The sequence below is a fragment of the Pseudophryne corroboree genome, chromosome 3 (assembly GCF_028390025.1).
Source record: "Pseudophryne corroboree isolate aPseCor3 chromosome 3, aPseCor3.hap2, whole genome shotgun sequence".
Lineage (NCBI taxonomy): Eukaryota > Metazoa > Chordata > Amphibia > Anura > Myobatrachidae > Pseudophryne > Pseudophryne corroboree.
In genome coordinates, this window is record NC_086446.1 from 87,064,912 (window position 1) to 87,084,087 (window position 19,176).

The window sequence follows — 19,176 nt, forward strand, 5'->3', positions numbered from 1 at the left end:
GTATTAAATGGTGATAGGACGATTGTGACTCACTTGGTATGGAGTAGGTGGCAGATGATTTATGTGCACACCCACTGGGGTTAAGCGAGTATTGATATTTGAATTTATTCAGAGCGAAAATTAGGTAGATCTTGTTTTCTCTATTGATTTATGAATTTTTATACGTGAGTATATTCATATGAGAGAAACAAGAAAAACCGGCTTAAACGACTCCGGACTCCTTCTTGAAAGGTAAGTATTGGTAAATTACTGCAAAATTGTGGTGGGGAATACTGGTGAGTAAAGGGTGTCTGCACGGAATGTATGTTCCTTGATACTACAGTACCCAGTATTCCCAGAGGGTCACCCTCTCTGGTACTGACCAGGCCCAATGCTGCTTGGCTTCCAAGATCAGGCGAGATCGGGCATGTCCAGCATGGTATGACTGTAGATAGTCACGTGGGTACCTATCTGCGTGTGGAAACACCAATTGCTTGATAGGCTTGAGCCGGTCACGAGAAAGGGGGTGGGGAAAAGATATTCCAAACTACTTCAAAGTGTCTGGATGATACGTCCAGTTGCTATTAATGTGACACTGAAGTCAAAAGAGTGGAGATTTTTCACATAAAGATGCCAAAAATAGGGGCGGTAACATAACTAGAGCCCTTTTGAAGAAAGAGAGTGAGTGGACATTCAAACTGGGAACAGTAGCCCCAAATGGTCTCAACGAACACATCAATTACAGTGTTTTTCTCGAGTAATCTGCAACCCTCTAAGAAAATTTCCCCACAAATCTCTTCTTTTCATAATCCCTCCTTTTAAATCCCTCCACGCTTTCCACTCTTTCTTTTTCCTTTTTCAATTCCCTCACCCCGTCTCCTCCCTACTCTGTCTTTCCCTTCCCTCCCCCCCTTTTTTCCTTCCCTTCCCTCCCTTCCTTCCCTTCCTCTTTTCCATTCCTCACTTTACCATTCCCCCACTCTTTCCCCTTCCCCCCTCCTTTTCCTTCCCCCAACAATCCTTCCCCCATAATTTTTCCATTTTCCCTCCCTCCCTCCTTTCCCCCTCCCCCCCTTTTCCCTCCCCATTCCCCTTTCCCTTCCCTCCCCCCCCCCCTAAATCTTCTTCCTTCATTATCATTCACACACAATAGGTTTTCCCCACACAGCCCCAGGCTCCCTTTGTCCTCACACTTCAGTTCACTTCTCACCTTTTCCATTTCACATTCCCCCATACCAATTATCCCTAACACCTCTCTCACCAGAACACACCATGCAACTATTCGTTTTCACACCCCCTTACACACTCATAATAATTTTACACACCACCCTTCAATTCTCACACATTCCTCCCTCTTACATTCAGTTACCCAGGCAACCCCACCAGCATAATCATGCTTCTAATAATTTTTCATTTTTGTTTCTCTAACGTCCTAGTGGATGCTGGGAACTCCGAAAGGACCATGGGGAATAGCGGCTCCGCAGGAGACTGGGCACAACTAAAAGAAAGCTTTTAGACTACCTGGTGTGCACTGGCTCCTCCCACTATGACCCTCCTCCAAGCCTCAGTTAGATTTCTGTGCCCGGCCGAGCTGGATGCACACTAGGGGCTCTCCTGAGCTCCTAGAAAGAAAGTTTATTTTAGGTTTTTTATTTTACAGTGAGACCTGCTGGCAACAGGCTCACTGCATCGAGGGACTAAGGGGAGAAGAAGCGAACCTACCTGCTTGCAGCTAGCTTGGGCTTCTTAGGCTACTGGACACCATTAGCTCCAGAGGGATCGACCGCATGGAACTGGCCTTGGTGTTCGTTCCCAGAGCCGCGCCGCCGTCCCCCTTACAGAGCCAGAAGCAAGAAGAGGTCCGGAAAATCGGCGGCAGAAGACATCAGTGTTCACCAAGGTAGCGCACAGCACTGCAGCTGTGCGCCATTGCTCCTCATGCACACTTCACACTCCGGTCACTGAGGGTGCAGGGCGCTGGGGGGGACGCCCTGAGCAGCAATAAAAACACCTTGGCTGGCAAATATATCACAATATATAGCCCCAGAGGCTATATATGTGATAAATACCCCTGCCAGAATCCATAAAAAAGCGGGAGAAAAGTCAGCGAAAAAGGGGCGGAGCTATCTCCCTCAGCACACTGGCGCCATTTTCTCTTCACAGTGCAGCTGGAAGACAGCTCCCCAGGCTCTCCCCCTGTAGTTTGCAGGCTCAAAGGGTTAAAAAGAGAGGGGGGGCACTAAATGTAGGCGCAATATTGTATATACAAGCAGCTATTGGGAAAAATTCACTCAATATAGTGTTAATCCCTAAATTATATAGCGCTCTGGTGTGTGCTGGCATACTCTCTCTCTGTCTCCCCAAAGGGCTGTGTGGGGTCCTGTCCTCAGTCAGAGCATTCCCTGTGTGTGTGCGGTGTGTCGGTACAGCTGTGTCGACACGTTTGATGAGGAGGCTTATGTGATGGCAGAGCAGATGCCGATAAATGTGATGTCGCCCCCTGTGGGGCCGACACCAGAGTGGATGGATAGGTGGAAGGTATAAACCGACAGTGTCAACTCCTTACATAAAAGGCTGGATGACGTAACAGCTATGGGACAGCCGGCTTTTCAGTCCGCGCCTGCCCAGGAGTCTCAAAGGCCATCAGGGGCTCAAAAACGCCCGCTCCCTCAGATGGCAGACACAGATGTCGACACGGAGTCTGACTCCAGTGTCGACGAGGTTGAGACATATACACAATCCACTAGGAACATCCGTTACATGATCCCGGCAATAAAAAATGTGTTACACATTTCTGACATTAACCCAAGTACCACTAAAAAAGGGTTTTATGTTTGGGGAGAAAAAGCAGGCAGTGTTTTGTTCCCCCATCAAATGAGTGAATGAAGTGTGAAAAAGCGTGGGTTCCCCCGATAAGAAACTGGTAATTTCTAAAAAGTTACTGATGGCGTACCCTTTCCCGCCAGAGGATAAGTTACGCTGGGAGATATCCCCTAGGGTGGATAAGGCGCTCACACGTTTGTCAAAAAAGGTGGCACTGCCGTCTTAGGATACGGCCACTTTGAAGGTACCTGTTGATAAAAAGCAGGAGGCTATCCTGAAGTCTGTATTTACACACTCAGGTACTAGACTGAGACCTGCAGATAGTGCTGCTGCAGCGTGGTCTGTAACCCTGTCAAACAGGGATACTATTTTGCGAACATAAGACGTCGTCTTATATATGAGGGATGCACAGAGGGATATTTTGCCGGCTGGCATCCAGAATTAATGCAATGTCCATTCTGTCAGGAGGGTATTAGAGACCCGACACTGGACAGTTGATGCTAACTTTAAAAGGCACATAGAGCCTTATAAGGGTGAGGAATTGTTTGGGGATGGTCTCTGGGACCTCGTATCCACAGCAACAGCTGGGAAATTTTTTTTTTTACCTCAGATTTCCTCACAGCCTAAGAAAGCACTGTATTATCAGGTACAGTCCTTTCGGCTTCAGAAAAGCAAGCGGGTAAAAGGCGCTTCCTTTCTGCACAGAGACGAGGGAAGAGGGAAAAAGCTGCACCAGTCAGCCAGTTCCCAGAATAAAAATTCTTCCCCCGCTTCCTCTGAGTCCACCGCATGACGCGGGGGCTCCACAGGCGTAGCCAGGTACGGTGGGGGGCCGCCTCAAAAATTTCAGCGATCAGTGGGCTCGCTCACAGGTGGATCCCTGGATCCTTCAAGTAGTATCTCAGGGGTACAAGCTGGAATTCGAGGCGTCTCCCCCCCGCCGTTTCCTCAAATCTGCCTTGCCGACAACTCCCTCAGGCAGGGAGGCTGTGCTAGAGGCAATTCACAAGCTGTATTCCCAGCAGGTGATAGTCAAGGTGGCCCTACTTCAACAAGGACGGGGTTACTATTCCACACTGTTTGTGGTACCGAAACCGGACGGTTCGGTGAGACCCATTTTAAATTTGAAATCCTTGAACAGATACATAAAAAAATTCAAGTTCAAGATGGAATCGCTCAGGGCGGTTATTGCAAGCATGGAGGAGGGGGATTACATGGTATCCCTGGACATCAAGGATGCTTACCTACATGTCCCCATTTACCATCCTCACCAGGAGTACCTCAGATTTGTGGTACAGGATTGCCATTACCAATTCCAAACACTGCCGTTTGGACTGTCCACGGCACCGAGGGTCTTTACCAAGGTAATGGCAGAAATGATGATACTCCTTCGAAAAAAGGGAGTTTTAATTATCCCGTACTTGGACGATCTCCTTATAAAGGCGAGGTCCAAGGAGCAGTTGTTGGTCGGAGTAGCACTATCTCGGGAAGTGCTACAACAGCACGGATGGATTCTATACATTCCAAAGTCACAGCTGGTTCCTACCACACGCCTACTGTTCCTGGGGATGATTCTGGACACAGAACAGAAAAAAGTGTTTCTCCCGCAGGAGAAAGCCAAGGAGCTGTCATCTCTAGTCAGAGACCTCCTGAAACCAAAACAGGTATCGGTGCATCACTGCACACGAGTCCTGGGAAAAATGGTAGCTGCTTACGAAGCAAAATTCCATTCGGCAGGTTCCATGCAAGAACCTTTCAGTGGGACCTCTTGGACAAGTGGTCGGGATCGCATCTTCAGATGCATCGGCTGATAACCCTGTCTCCAAGGACCAGGGTATCTCTACTGTGGTGGCTGCAGAGTGCTCATCTTCAAGAGGGCCACAGATTCGGCATACAGGACTGGGTCCTGGTAACCACGGATGCCAGCCTTCGAGGCTGGGGGGCAGTCACACAGGGAAGAAATTTCCAAGGACTTTGGTCAAGTCAGGAGTCGTCCCTACACATAAATATTCTGGAACTGAGGGCCATTTACAATGCCCTAAGTCTGGCAAGGCCTCTGCTTCAAAACCAGCCGGTACTGATCCAATCGGACAACATCACGGCAGTCGCCCATGTAAACCGACAGGGCGGCACAAGAAGCAGGATGGCGATGGCAGAAGCCACAAGGATTCTCCGATGGGCGGAAAATCACGTCTTAGCACTGTCAGCAGTGTTCATTCCGGGAGTGGACAACTGGGAAGCAGACTTCCTCAGCAGACACGACCTACACCCGGGAGAGTGGGGACTTCATCCAGAAGTCTGCCAACTGTTGGTAAACCGTTGGGAAAGGCCACAGGTGGACATGATGGCGTCCCGCCTAAACAAAAAACTAGATATTGCGCCAGGTCAAGGGACCCTCAGGCAATAGCTGTGGACGCTCTAGTGACACCGTGGGTGTACCAGTCGGTTTATGTATTCCCTCCTCTGCCTCTCATACCAAAGGTACTGAGAATAATAAGAAAACGAGGAGTAAGAACGATACTCGTGGTTCCGGATGGGCCAAGAAGAGCTTGGTACCCAGAACTTCAAGAAATGATATCAGAGGACCCATGGCCTCTACCGCTCAGACAGGATCTGCTACAGCAGGGGCCCTGTCTGTTCCAAGACTTACCGCGGCTGCGTTTGACGGCATGGCGGTTGAATTCCGGATCCTAAAGGAAAAGGGCATTCCGGAGGAAGTCATTCCTACGCTGATAAAAGCCAGGAAAGAAGTAACCGCAAACCATTATCACCGTATTTGGCGAAAATATGTTGCGTGGTGTGAGGCCAGGAAGGCCCCAACAGAGGAATTTCAGCTGGATCGTTTTCTGCACTTCCTACAGTCAGGAGTGACTATGGGCCTAAACTTGGGTTCCATTAAGGTCCAGATTTCGGCTCTGTCGATTTTCTTCCAGAAAGAACTGGCTTCACTGCCTGGAGTTCAGACATTTGTAAAGGGAGTGCTACATATTCAGCCCCCTTTTGTGCCTCCTGTGGCACCTTGGGATCTCAACGTGGTGTTGAGTTTCCTAAAATCACATTGGTTTGAGCCACTTAAAACTGTGGATTTGAAATATCTCACGTGGAAAGTGGTCATGTTATTGGCCTTGGCTGCGGCCAGGCGTGTGTCAGAATGGGCGGCTTTGTCAGGTAAAAGCCCTTATCTGATTTTCCATATGGATAGGGCAGAATTGAGGACTCGTCCCCAGTTTCTCCCTAAGGTGGTATCAGCTTTTCACTTGAACCTACCTATTGTAGTGCCTGCGGCTACTAGGGACTTGGAAGATTCCAAGTTACTGGACGTAGTCAGGGCCTTAAAAAATTATATTTCCAGGACGGCTGGAGTCACGAAAACTGACTCGCTTTTTATCCTGTAGGCACCCAACAAAATAGGTGCTCCTGCTTCTAAGCAGACTATTGCTCGCTGAATTTGTAGCACAATTCAGCTGGAGCATTCTGCGGCTGGATTGCCACATCCTAAATCAGTAAAAGCCCATTCCACGAGGAAAGTGGGCTCATCTTGGGCGGCTGCCCGAGGGGTCTCTGCTTTACAACTTTGCCGAGCTGCAACTTGGTCAGGGGCAAACACGTTTGCTAAATTCTACAAATTTGATACCCTGGCTGAGGAGGACCTTGAGTTCTCTCATTCGGTGCTGCAGAGTCATCCGCACTCTCCCACCCGTTTGGGAGCTTTGGTATAATCCCCATGGTCCTTTCGGAGTACCCAGCATCCACTAGGACGTTAGAGAAAATAAGATTTTACTCACCGGTAAATCTATTTCTCGTAGTCCGTAGTGGATGCTGGGCGCCCATCCCAAGTGCGGATTGTCTGCAATACTTGTGTATAGTTATTGTTAACTAAAGGGTTATTGTTATGAGCCATCTGTTGAGAGGCTCAGTTATGTTTCATACTGTTAACTGGATATGGTATCACGAGTTATACGGTGTGATTGGTGTGGCTGGTATGAGTCTTACCCGGGATTCAAAATCCTTCCTTATTGTGTCAGCTCTTCCGGGCACAGTATCCTAACTGAGGCTTGGAGGAGGGTCATAGTGGGAGGAGCCAGTGCACACCAGATAGTCTAAAAGCTTTCTTTTAGTTGTGCCCAGTCTCCTGCGGAGCCGCTATTCCCCATGGTCCTTTCGGAGTTCCCAGCATCCACTACGGACTACGAGAAATAGATTTACCGCTGAGTAAAATCTTATTTTTTGTTTAATTATTTCAAGTAATCCCCATTCACTTTATTATCATCCTGTTCTTGTCATTTAGTTACTTCTTTATTTAACATCACAGCGGCGTAACCCGGAGCTAGTTAAGATAAACTACATAACTTAGCTTTTTTCGAACAAAACTTTCTCTTTAATTATAACAAGCATCTGTGCAGCTCCCTATGTCACACTGCAGGATATTTAGTATCTCCTGCCCATTGGTCACTGGACCTGTCAATCACACTTCCCAGGCTTCACCCACCCATTGGTCATAGCACCTGCCAATCACACCATTTTACATTGTGATTGGCTCAAGCATCAGCTAACAGGCACGCACGGAGGGCTCACTGATCAGACGATCAGGTGAACAAGCTCCTCCCAGCGAAACGTGCGTCACTTCCGTTCCGTCGCCCGACTTCCGGGACCTCCGTAACGGAGCTCTGGCGGGCGGGCTCCTCTCCAGCACACAGCAGGTACCCTACACCCTCCCTGCTGCCTCTGTTCAGCTATCCTCACAGGCATCGTATTCCCCTGTGGTCTCTAACGTGACAGGGGAATAATACTCTCCACTCTGTGCACACAGCACGGACAGGATAGGTTGCCTAGCAACAAGTCTAGACCCAACAGCTATTGCTGGTTGTCTCCACAGATTCAGTCCATGCAGATAAGGTATTTAACCAACACAGGGAGACCATTCACTAATCGGTAATCTGTGCATTAATCCTAATATTGCCTCCATTACCAGCCCGGTCAGACTATTGCCAAGGAGAACCAGGTTAAATTACTTACAGAGGTTTTGTACACTTAGCGTGTCTTTATTAAATGATGACAATTATTGCTTTCTAAGTGTACCCATTCCGCAACTGACAGTCTATTGCCTATACTGTATTTTGTATTTTGTATGTTGCTTTATGCTGGATTCTATATGAAACATTACGTTCGTTATGAGATAACATATGGTATTGCTGCAAAGTACTCAGTTATTTATTAATTTATTAATTTGTCTAATTTAGACCGATATACCCTCTATCTTATCTATTTCAAAACATTTTCTACCTAGGCAATCTGCTTGAAAGGTGGAAATACAAATAATGATATATTCTGTCTTGCATCTAGTTTATAGATAGTAAGCATTTTGTGCCTTATTTTTCAACTTGATGTTATTCTACTGCTAAAAGGCTATATCCCTGCAGATTTATTACACTTTATTTGGTCAGTGGGGCAATGCTTACATGCTCACTGGTATTACCACAATTTTGCTGTGGGAATTTGTGACTATTATTACTCTGTTCACATACTGTTCCAGTATCAACACCAAGATATTGGCCCTCTAATTTTTATTCGTATTTATTTATTTTTGGCATCTTTATGTGAAAAATCTCCACTCTTTTGACTTCAGTGTCACATTAATAGCAACTGGACGTATCATCCAGACACTTTGAAGTAGTTTGGAATATCTTTTCCCCACCCCCTTTCTCGTGACCGGCTCAAGCCTATCAAGCAATTGGTGTTTCCACACGCAGATAGGTACCCACGTGACTATCTACAGTCATACCATGCTGGACATGCCCGATCTCGCCTGATCTTGGAAGCCAAGCAGCATTGGGCCTGGTCAGTACCAGAGAGGGTGACCCTCTGGGAATACTGGGTACTGTAGTATCAAGGAACATACCTTCCGTGCAGACACCCTTTACTCACCAGTATTCCCCACCACAATTTTGCAGTAATTTACCAATACTTACCTTTCAAGAAGGAGTCCGGAGTCGTTTAAGCCGTTTTTTCTTGTTTCTCTCATATGAATATACTCACGTATAAAAATTCATAAATCAATAGAGAAAACAAGATCTACCTAATTTTCGCTCTGAATAAATTCAAATATCAATACTCGCTTAACCCCAGTGGGTGTGCACATAAATCATCTGCCACCTACTCCATACCAAGTGAGTCACAATCGTCCTATCACCATTTAATACTTTTTTTAATCTACCTGCTGATATATACAGCATGATTTATGTAATTTGTCTGTCTTTTTTCGTCTGATAATTATTAAAAGTTACGTTTTATCTTTATATTCATAATTATTAAATATTCTAATTTCATCAACAATTTACTGTATACAAAGTGTGCCCCAGAGAGACACAAAATCAGTCTAATTTTTGCTTCTTTGCAAAAAAACCCCTTCAACAGTTTGTCCTGAACTAATGTCCGGGAGCACCGCCAACTTCGTTCTATCCTAAAAGCCTGACAGGCAAAGTGGTAGCTTTATGTTGGTCATTAATTTTGCCTTTTTGGTATAAAAATTGGTTATAAATTGTTACCGTCTATTCACAATCTGGTCCTGTGCAGATTCCTAAACCCAAACCCACTACTATGTTACATGTGTACAAAGCACCCCACCTTCTAAAATGAGATATATGGAGAGAAACAGGTGCAGCACTCAACCCTCAGTGTAGTTGTGACTTATGTGGGTAATTGTCCACAATGTAATACAGGTTGAGTATCCCTTATCCAAAATGCTTGGGACCAGAGGTATTTTGGATAAGGGATTTTTCCGTATTTTGGAATAATTGCATACCATAATGAGATATCATGGTGATGGGACCTAAATCTAAGCACATAATGCATTTATGTTACATATACACCTTATACACACAGCCTGAAGGTCATTTTAGCCAATATTTTTTATAACTTTGTGCATTAAACAAAGTGTGTCTACATTCACACAATTCATTTATGTTTCATATACACCTTATACACACAGCCTGAAGGTCAATTAATACAATATTTTGAATAACTTTGTGTATTAAACAAAATTTGTGTACATTGAGCCATCAAAAAACAAAGGTTTCACTATCTCACTCTCACTCAAAAATGTCCGTATTTCGGAATATTCCGTATTTCGGAATATTTGGATATGGGATATTCAACCTGTATGTGCAAAATTCGCAGAACTCTCTCTCTCTCAGCCTTTCCTGATGGAGGTCTATAATGACCTCACTAGCAATGTCTTGTATGAAGTCCGGATCCCTTGTCCCTACTTGCGCTATTGCTTCCTGTTGAGCACTTGTCTCTGAGCCATGTCCGCTAAGAGCTTCCAATGGAAAGCTGCAAAGCCAATACATGTCCTCTCCTCTTCATTTAGTATTGGGCCGATCTTTGCTCAGCTGCAGGTTTTCGGAACTGTTTCCTGTTGTGCTTTGTTGAGACAAGTAGTGTGACTGAGTGTGATTGTACACACTGGTGCTGTGGCTCAGGGCGGGTGGTGAGCGGTGGAGGATTTAACTGGGGGGGGGAGCTGCAGTACTGCAGCCCCTAGGTAAAATACGCCACTGCTGATACTCCTTTACCACTGCGCAATATGAAGACTGAGGGCTAGCCGTATGACGCGTCTCGTGGGATTGAATTGTAAATTTAAAGCCGCAATAAATTGCACTTAACATTACATGTTACATGTACATAAAGCACCCCACCTTCTAATATTACATACATGAGGAGAAACAGGTGTAGCACTCAACCTCAGTTTGTGGACAGTTACCCGCATAAGCCATAACTAGACTGAGGTAGAGTGCTGCACTTCTCCATATATAGAAACAAGACAAACGGCTGCGCTGTATATCAGGAAAAATTAATAAATATACTAAACAGAGAGCCAACGTATAAATGACAATATTTATTAATAAAAAATTATGCTGATGGTATAATAAAAAAAGAGTCACTAATATAGTGAACCTATGATGACTTATAATAGCTCAGGATCAATATGTTAAACGTAACCTTAATGGAGAAGTTCCGTATTCCACTTGGTGCAGTTGGTTACTGTTGAATAATAAGATGCACAAAGAATGTCCCAGTAGAATGTGGGTCCCTCAATTTGGGGTAAATCTCGATGCCTCTCCGGTGGGCTGGTAAAAGCCGAGCGTCCTCGGCTTAGATGTCCTGCAGTGCCCACATACGCTATGCAGCAGGAGGGGAGATTACCGTCTTTCTCACACACTGGCTGATGCGGCGTGTTTTCTTAAGCCGCTAATGACGGAAGCTGTGAGCGGAGGGTGCAGTGGGGATCGATGTGCACCTGATGATTACACCTGAGCTAGGTGTGAATGAAGGCGGGTCCTGACGCGTTTCGTCACGCTCCACATGACTTTTTCAAAGGTAGATACCTGCCTCCAGAAGTGTCCAGTATTTAAATGCTGAGCCAATCAATCTGAACAGATGTCTATCATCAGCAAAATTAAAAGCAAATTAGATACAAAAAACGAAGGCTCTCTTGTATTTAAACAAACACATTATAAATGGCTGGCAGAGATGATTGAGGATAGAGATCTATTTTAGTTTATCCTATTGTAATTCAAAAGCAGATATCAATATATCATATAAGGATTCATGTAATAAATATAATACATGACAATGTGGAGGATCAGTGATTATAATTTCAGCTCATGTTCTCGAGCATATATATTAATTAGCGGTACGTATTCTCCGCACTTAGCTGACCTATAGTAATCGACAGGGAGATATATAGGGAAACACTATAGAGACACTTCTGATTGTGTGTAAACGGGTGAATCTGCCTGAGAATAAAGAATTAATTTATACAAATAACATATGAAAAAATAGTAATAATGAAATATGATAAAGAAAAGGAAAAAGCATGAAAGACATAAAAAACATAAAATACTGGCATACCGATGATTCGAACTCTGGTACCCTACGCTGTTACTAAGTCTGTCAACTAACCTCATACGCCACTGAATCTATTGTTTAAATGGAGAACAGACCAAGGGTTTATCAAAATCTATATGGAGTGCAGTAATCGTTCTATTATATTCTAGAAATGGTGACATTATAACCTATATCTATATAAGTATGTATCCTGCAGAGAGATAGAGACGTTTATATATCTCTCATTAGGGGATCCACTAATAGTTGGATATCCTTTATATGTGGCATCACTGTACGTTCAAATAATTTATCCTTATATCCTGAGCAAATAGAACGCAGATAATGGAGAGCAGATGATAAAAAATGGATAAAAATAATAATAATGATAAAAATAAAAATAGAAATAAAAATAAAAATGAAAATAAAAATAAACTTCTCCATATATGTCATTTTAGAAGGTGGTGTGCTTACAGTAACATGTAGTTCAACTGCTCAGTGTGCGGGTCCTCCAATATTTAGATTGAGCACAGACTTAAGGTCCGTACACATTAGACGATGTCGCTCCACGTTGTCTGTTTCATGGACGACAGTCCAGAGCCTGCATGCATGCACTGGCGACAGCGACGATCGTTGCCGACCCGCGGGGCCGCGCATTGGTTGTCGCTGGCGGCATACACACTTGCCGAAAAAATGAGCGTCGTCGCTCAGGAAGGGGGAAAATGAGCGACGTCGCTTATTTTATCGGCAAATGTGTATGCACCTTAACAGTATGTGTACTTCTACTAGAGCAGGACTAGTGCACTATAATTGATTGGCTGGTGCTTGATGGTGGCATCTGTCAGATTTTAGAAAAAGTATGATTGTTAGCTGTAGCCTCAGTCAGTGACACACACTGACATTCAAGGACATTTAATAAGGTAAAACACAATTAAAATGTCAATTGTAGTGTTATAAATGCATTCTTTTTTTTATATAATCATAGTGGTTTAGTGCTCTAAAATGATTATCCTTACTAATGTTCTAGTATTAATATTCCACCTGTCAACAGCTGAGAACAAGATTTGTCTTTTCAACACTATAAGACGCCTAATTATATAATAATTATAAATGAAGCCTTTTATAGTGTTCAAGTTCAGTTGCCGACAGGTGGAAAGTCCTATAGCACTATTAAGGAAAATCATTTTAGAATACTAATCCACTATCATTATTATACGAGTATATGAAAAGGGAATGTATTTATAACACTCCAATTGATATTGCAGCATCCCTCAAGTTAAAAGGTAGGAGCCGCCACTGAGTGTCAGGTAGACTAGATCTGGGCAACCTGTGACTCTCCAGGCATTGTGACTCTACAAACCTCAGCATGCTTTACCAGAGCCCTTCTAGCTGGCAGAGAATGCTGGGACTTCCAATTGACCTCTATAAAGGTTTGCTAAATCTTCCCTAAAATAAACACCATATGACATGGCATTTCCTCCTGCCAGATCCCTCTCATCGCACCCACTTTTGCTATCACTCCTCAATCCACCCTCTGTCCATTCTCTCCAGTAACTAAGTATGATGTCACTGCTCTCATCTCATCACATCACCCTACTTCTCCGCAATCTCTGCCCTAATGCATGTCCTCTATCTCACCTCCTCAGCCTGTCTCTTCCCACTGGAACATTTCCATCTTCCTTTCTGTCCTCCAATCCACCCTCTGTTCATTCTTTCCAGTAAAGATGAAGTCACTACACTCATCTCATCATATCACCCTGCTTTTCCGCTGTCCCTCCCGTAATGCTTGTCCTCCTCTATTTCCCCTCAGCCTGTCTCTTACCCCTGGCACATTTCCACCGTGCTTCTCTTTCACTACTCAACCCGCCCTCTATTCATTCTCCCCAGTAAGTGTGACTGCACTCATTTCATCACATAATTTTCTCCCCTAATGCATATCCTCCTCTATCTCCCCACTTCAGCCTTTCTAACCCTGCGAGTGCATATCCTCATAGAAACGCAAATCCTAAAAAACAAATATCTATAGACTATGGGGAGTATTCAATTGAAGTTGGAACTGCCGTCTAGTCGGAAAGACGGCAGTTTCCAACTTTTTTTAGGTCGATTCATGATTCGACTTATTCAATGGTCCTGCCGTTTTTCCGACTTGTCGGCAATCACATGGATCGGCAGATTAGCCGCGGATCCACGTGTTTTGTCAGATTTGCGGCCAAATACGACAGGTTTTAGTCCCGTTTTTGACAATGTCAATCCGACTTTAAAAAAAGTCGGATTGACATTGTCGAAAACGGCCAAAACCTGTGGGATTTGACCTCAAATTGAATACTGAACTGTCCGATGCTTTTCATCGGAAAGGATCCAACATCAATTGAATACTGCCCTTAACCTCTTACCTACTAATTCCTGCTTAATAGTTATATGTCTGAGGAAGTAGTCCGTGAACGATTAAAAAAAATTAAGACTAATAAATCTCCTGGTCCAGATGGCCTACATCCTAGAGTTCTGATGGAAATAAATGCAGAAATAGCATGGCCCAGGTATCTGATTTTCACTGAGTCACTTAGATCAGGCATGGTACCGAAGGACTGGCGTATAGCGGATGTAGTCTCAATATTTAAAAAGGGTATTAAACTTCATCCTGGTAACTATAGACCGGTTAGTCTGACATCAATAGTGGGGAAACTATTGGAAAGTATACTAAGGGACAGCATACAGGATTACTTGGAGAACTCCCATGCTATTAATAAGAACCAGCATGGTTTTGTGAGAAATAGGTCATGCCAAACTAATTTGATTAGCTTTGAGTTAGTAAGTGACAATCTCGACCAGGGTAACGTAGTTGTTGTGGTTTATCTAGATTTTGCAAAAGCTTTTGATACAGTCCCTCACAGGAGGCTGACTTTCAAATTAAGGGAGCTCAGTATAGGAGACACTGGGCCTAATTCAGACCTGATCGTAGATGTGCTAAATTTAGCACATCTACGATCTGCTTCCCTGACATGTGGGGGGACGCCCAGCACAGCGGCAATGCTTTTGTACTTGAAAAGTAGCTCCTTACCAGCGCTGACAGGGAGCTACTCGTCGCTGTCCGGGTTGCAGCGGCTGTTTGTGACATTACGCAGACGCCGCGGCCCGCCCCCCGCATGGTCCGGGCACGCCTGCGTTGCCCGGACCGCGCCCCTAAATCCTGCCTGCCCCCTCCCGCCCAGCGACTGCCTCTGACTGTCAATCAGGCAGAGGCGATTGCAGGGCTAAGACGGGCGTCGGCTGTCTGTCATGCGCCGGCGCATGCTCAGTTCATACCTGATCGGCTGCTGTGCGAAAACACACAGCAGCAATCAGGTCTGAATTAGGCCCACTATTTGTACATGGGTGAGTAATTGGCTTGATAACAGGGAACAGCGACTGGTGATTCATGGAATGTTTTCCACCTGGGCTAAAGTAATCAGTGGAATACCTCAGGGTTCTGTGATGGGACCACTATTGTTTAATATATTTTCTCTGACGTCCTAGTGGATGCTGGGGACTCCGTCAGGACCATGGGGAATAGCGGCTCCGCAGGAGACAGGGCACAAAATTTAAAAGTTTGACCACTAGGTGGTGTGTACTGGCTCCTCCCCCTATGACCCTCCTCCAAGCCTCAGTTAGGTTTTTGTGCCCGTCCGAGCAGGGTGCAATCTAGGTGGCTCTCATAAAGAGCTGCTTAGAGTAAAAGTTTTGATAGTTTTATTATTTTCAGTGAGTCCTGCTGGCAACAGGCTCACTGCAACGAGGGACCTAGGGGAGAAGAAGTGAACTCACCTGCGTGCAGGATGGATTTGCTTCTTAGGCTACTGGACACTAGCTCCAGAGGGACGATCACAGGTACAGCCTGGATGGGTCACCGGAGCCGCGCCGCCGACCCCCTTGCAGATGCCAAAGTAAGAAGAGGTCCAGAAACCGGCGGCTGAAGGCTTTTCAGTCTTCATGAGGTAGCGCACAGCACTGCAGCTGTGCGCCATTGCGCTCAGGCACACTTCACACCGGCGGTCACTGAGGGTGCAGGGCGCTGGGGGGGGGGCGCCCTGGGCAGCAATGTTAATACCTTTCTGGCTAAAAAGAATACATCACATATAGTCCATGAGGCTATATGGATGTATTTCACCCCTGCCAGGTCTCAGAAAAACCGGGAGAAGAGCCCGCCGGAATAGGGGGAGGGGCCTATCTCCTCAGCACACAGCGCCATTTTCCTTCACAGCTCCGCTGCTAGGAAGGCTCCCAGGCTCTCCCCTGCACTGCACTACAGAAACAGGGTAAAAAACAGAGAGGGGGGGCATTTTTTGGCGATATTATATATATTTAAGCAGCTATAAGGAAACAACACTTATATAAGGTTGTTCCTATATAATTATAGCGCTTTGGTGTGTGCTGGCAAACTCTCCCTCTGTCTCCCCAAAGGGCTAGTGGGGTCCTGTCTTCTATCAGAGCATTCCCTGTGTGTCTGCTGTGTGTCGGTACGTGTGTGTCGACATGTATGAGGACGATGTTGGTGTGGAGGCGGAGCAATTGCCGGTAATGGTGATGTCACCCCCTAGGGAGTCGACACCGGAATGGATGGCTTTGTTTATGGAATTACGTGATAATGTCAGCACGCTGCAAAAGTCGGTTGACGACATGAGACGACCGGCAAACCAGTTAGTACCTGTACAGGCGTCTCAAACACCGTCAGGGGCTGTAAAACGCCCTTTGCCTCAGTCGGTCGACACAGACCCAGACACGGACACCGAATCTAGTGTCGACGGTGAAGAAACGAACGTATTTTCCAGTAGGGCCACACGTTATATGATCACGGCAATGAAGGAGGCTTTGCATATCTCTGATACTGCAAGTACCACAAATAGGGGTATTATGTGGGGTCTGAAAAAACTACCTGTAGTTTTTCCTGAATCAGAGGAATTGAATGACGTGTGTGATGAAGCGTGAGTTACCCCTGATAAAAAACTGCTAATTTCAAAGAAGTTATTGGCGTTATACCCTTTCCCGCCAGAGGTTAGGGCGCGCTGGGAAACACCCCCTAGGGTGGACAAGGCGCTCACACGTTTATCCAAACAAGTGGCGTTACCGTCTCCTGATACGGCCGCCCTCAAGGATCCAGCTGATAGGAGGCTGGAAAATACTCTAAAAAGTATATACACACACACTGGTGTTATACTGCGACCAGCAATCGCCTCAGCCTGGATGTGCAGTGCTGGGGTGGCTTGGTCGGATTCCCTGACTGAAAATATTGATACCCTGGATAGGGACAGTATTTTATTGACTATAGAGCAATTAAAGGATGCATTCCTTTATATGCGAGATGCACAGAGGGATATCTGCACTCTGGCATCAAGAGTAAGTGCGATGTCCATATCTGCCAGAAGAAGTCTATGGACACGACAGTGGTCAGGCGATGCGGATTCCAAACGGCATATGGAAGTATTGCCGTATAAAGGGGAGGAATTATTTGGGGTCGGTCTATCGGATTTGGTAGCCACGGCAACAGCCGGGAAGTCCACCTTTTTACCTCAAGTCCCCTCCCAGCAGAAAAAGACACAGTCTTTTCAGCCGCAGTCCTTTCGTTCCTATAAGAACAAGCGAGCAAAAGGACATTCATATTTGCCCCGAGGCAAAGGAAAGGGTAAGAGACTGCAGCAAGCAGCCCCTTCCCAGGAGCAGAAGTCCTCCCCGGCTTCTGCAAAGGCCTCAGCATGACGCTGGGACCTTACAAGCGGACTCAGGGGCGGTGGGGGGTCGCCTCAAGAATTTCAGCGCACAGTGGGCTCACTCGCAGGTGGACCCCTGGATCCTGCAGGTAGTATCTCAGGGTTACAGGTTGGAATTCGAGAAGTCTCCCCCTCGCCGGTTCCTAAAATCTGCTTTGCCAACGTCTCCCTCAGACAGGGCGACGGTATTGGAAGCCATTCACAAGCTGTATTCTCAGCAGGTGATAATCAAGGTACCCCTTCTACAACAGGGAAAGGGGTATTACTCCACGCTATTTGTGGTACCGAAGCCGGACGGCTCGGTAAGACCTATTCTAAATCTGAAATCTCTGAACCTGTACATACAAAAATTCAAGTTCAAGATGGAGTCACTCAGAGCAGTGATAGCGAATCTGGAAGAAGGGGATTTTATGGTGTCCTTGGACATCAAGGATGCTTACCTTCATGTCCCAATTTGCCCTTCACACCAAGGGTACCTCAGGTTCGTGGTACAAAACTGTCATTATCAGTTTCAGACGCTGCCGTTTGGATTGTCCACGGCACCCAGGGTCTTTACCAAGGTAATGGCCGAAATGAGGATCCTTCTTCGAAGAGAAGGCGTATTAATTATCCCTTACTTGGACGATCTCCTGATAAGGGCAAGATCCAGAGAACAGCTGGAGGTCGGAGTAGCACTAACTCAAGTAGTGCTCCAACAGCACGGGTGGATTCTGAATTTTCCAAAATCCCAACTGATCCCGACGACACGTCTGCTGTTCCTAGGGATGATTCTGGACACTGTTCAGAAAAAGGTATTTCTTCCGGAGGAGAAAGCCAGGGAGTTATCCGAACTCGTCAGGAACCTCCTAAAACCAGGGACAGTGTCTGTGCATCAATGCACAAGAGTCCTGGAAAAAATGGTGGCTTCTTACGAAGCGATTCCATTCGGCAGATTCCATGCACGAATTTTTCAGTGGGATCTGCTAGACAAATGGTCCGGATCGCATTTGCAGATGCATCAGCGGATAAAATTGTCGACAAGGACAAGGGTCTCTCTGCTATGGTGGTTGCAGAGTGCTCATCTGTTAGAGGGCCGCAGATTCGGCATACAGAACTGGGTCCTAGTGACCACGGATGCCAGCCTGAGAGGCTGGGGAGCGGTCACACAAGGAAGAAACTTCCAGGGCGTGTGGTCAAGCCTGGAAACGTCTCTTCACATAAATATACTGGAACTAAGAGCAATCTACAATGCTCTAAGCCTGGCAAACCCTCTGCTTCAGGGTCAGCCGGTGTTGATCCAGTCGGACAACATCACGGCAATCGCCCACGTAAACAGACAGGGCGGCACAAGAAGCAGGAGGGCAATGGCAGAGGCTGCAAGGATTCTTCGCTGGGCGGAAAATCATGTGATAGCACTGTCAGCAGTGTTCATCCCGGGAGTGGACAACTGGGAAGCAGACTTCCTCAGCAGACACGATCTTCACCCGGGAGAGTGGGGACTTCATCCAGAAGTCTTCCACATGATTGTAGTCCATTGGGAAAGACCAATGGTGGACATGATGGCGTCCCGCCTCAACAAAAAACTGGACAGGTATTGCGCCAGGTCAAGAGACCCTCAGGCAATAGCTGTGGACGCTCTGGTAACACCATGGGTGTACCAGTCAGTGTATGTGTTTCCTCCTCTGCCTCTCATACCCAAGGTACTGAGAATTATACGGCAAATGGGAGTAAGAACGATACTAGTGGCTCCGGACTGGCCAAGAAGGAC

The 19,176-nt window shown here is 46.0% G+C and overlaps 1 protein-coding gene and 2 pseudogenes across 2 annotated transcripts in view; 2 read left to right on the plus strand and 1 right to left on the minus strand.

Moving 5' to 3' along the window:
• The window catches only part of LOC135057042 (zinc finger protein 135-like), an 83,579-nt gene that overhangs the window by 21,227 nt on the left and 43,176 nt on the right, over positions 1-19,176 (plus strand). The gene's annotated exons all lie outside the window — the stretch shown is intronic.
• Positions 314-432, minus strand: LOC134895675 (5S ribosomal RNA; annotated as a pseudogene).
• LOC134895676 (5S ribosomal RNA) lies at positions 8,571-8,689 on the plus strand (annotated as a pseudogene).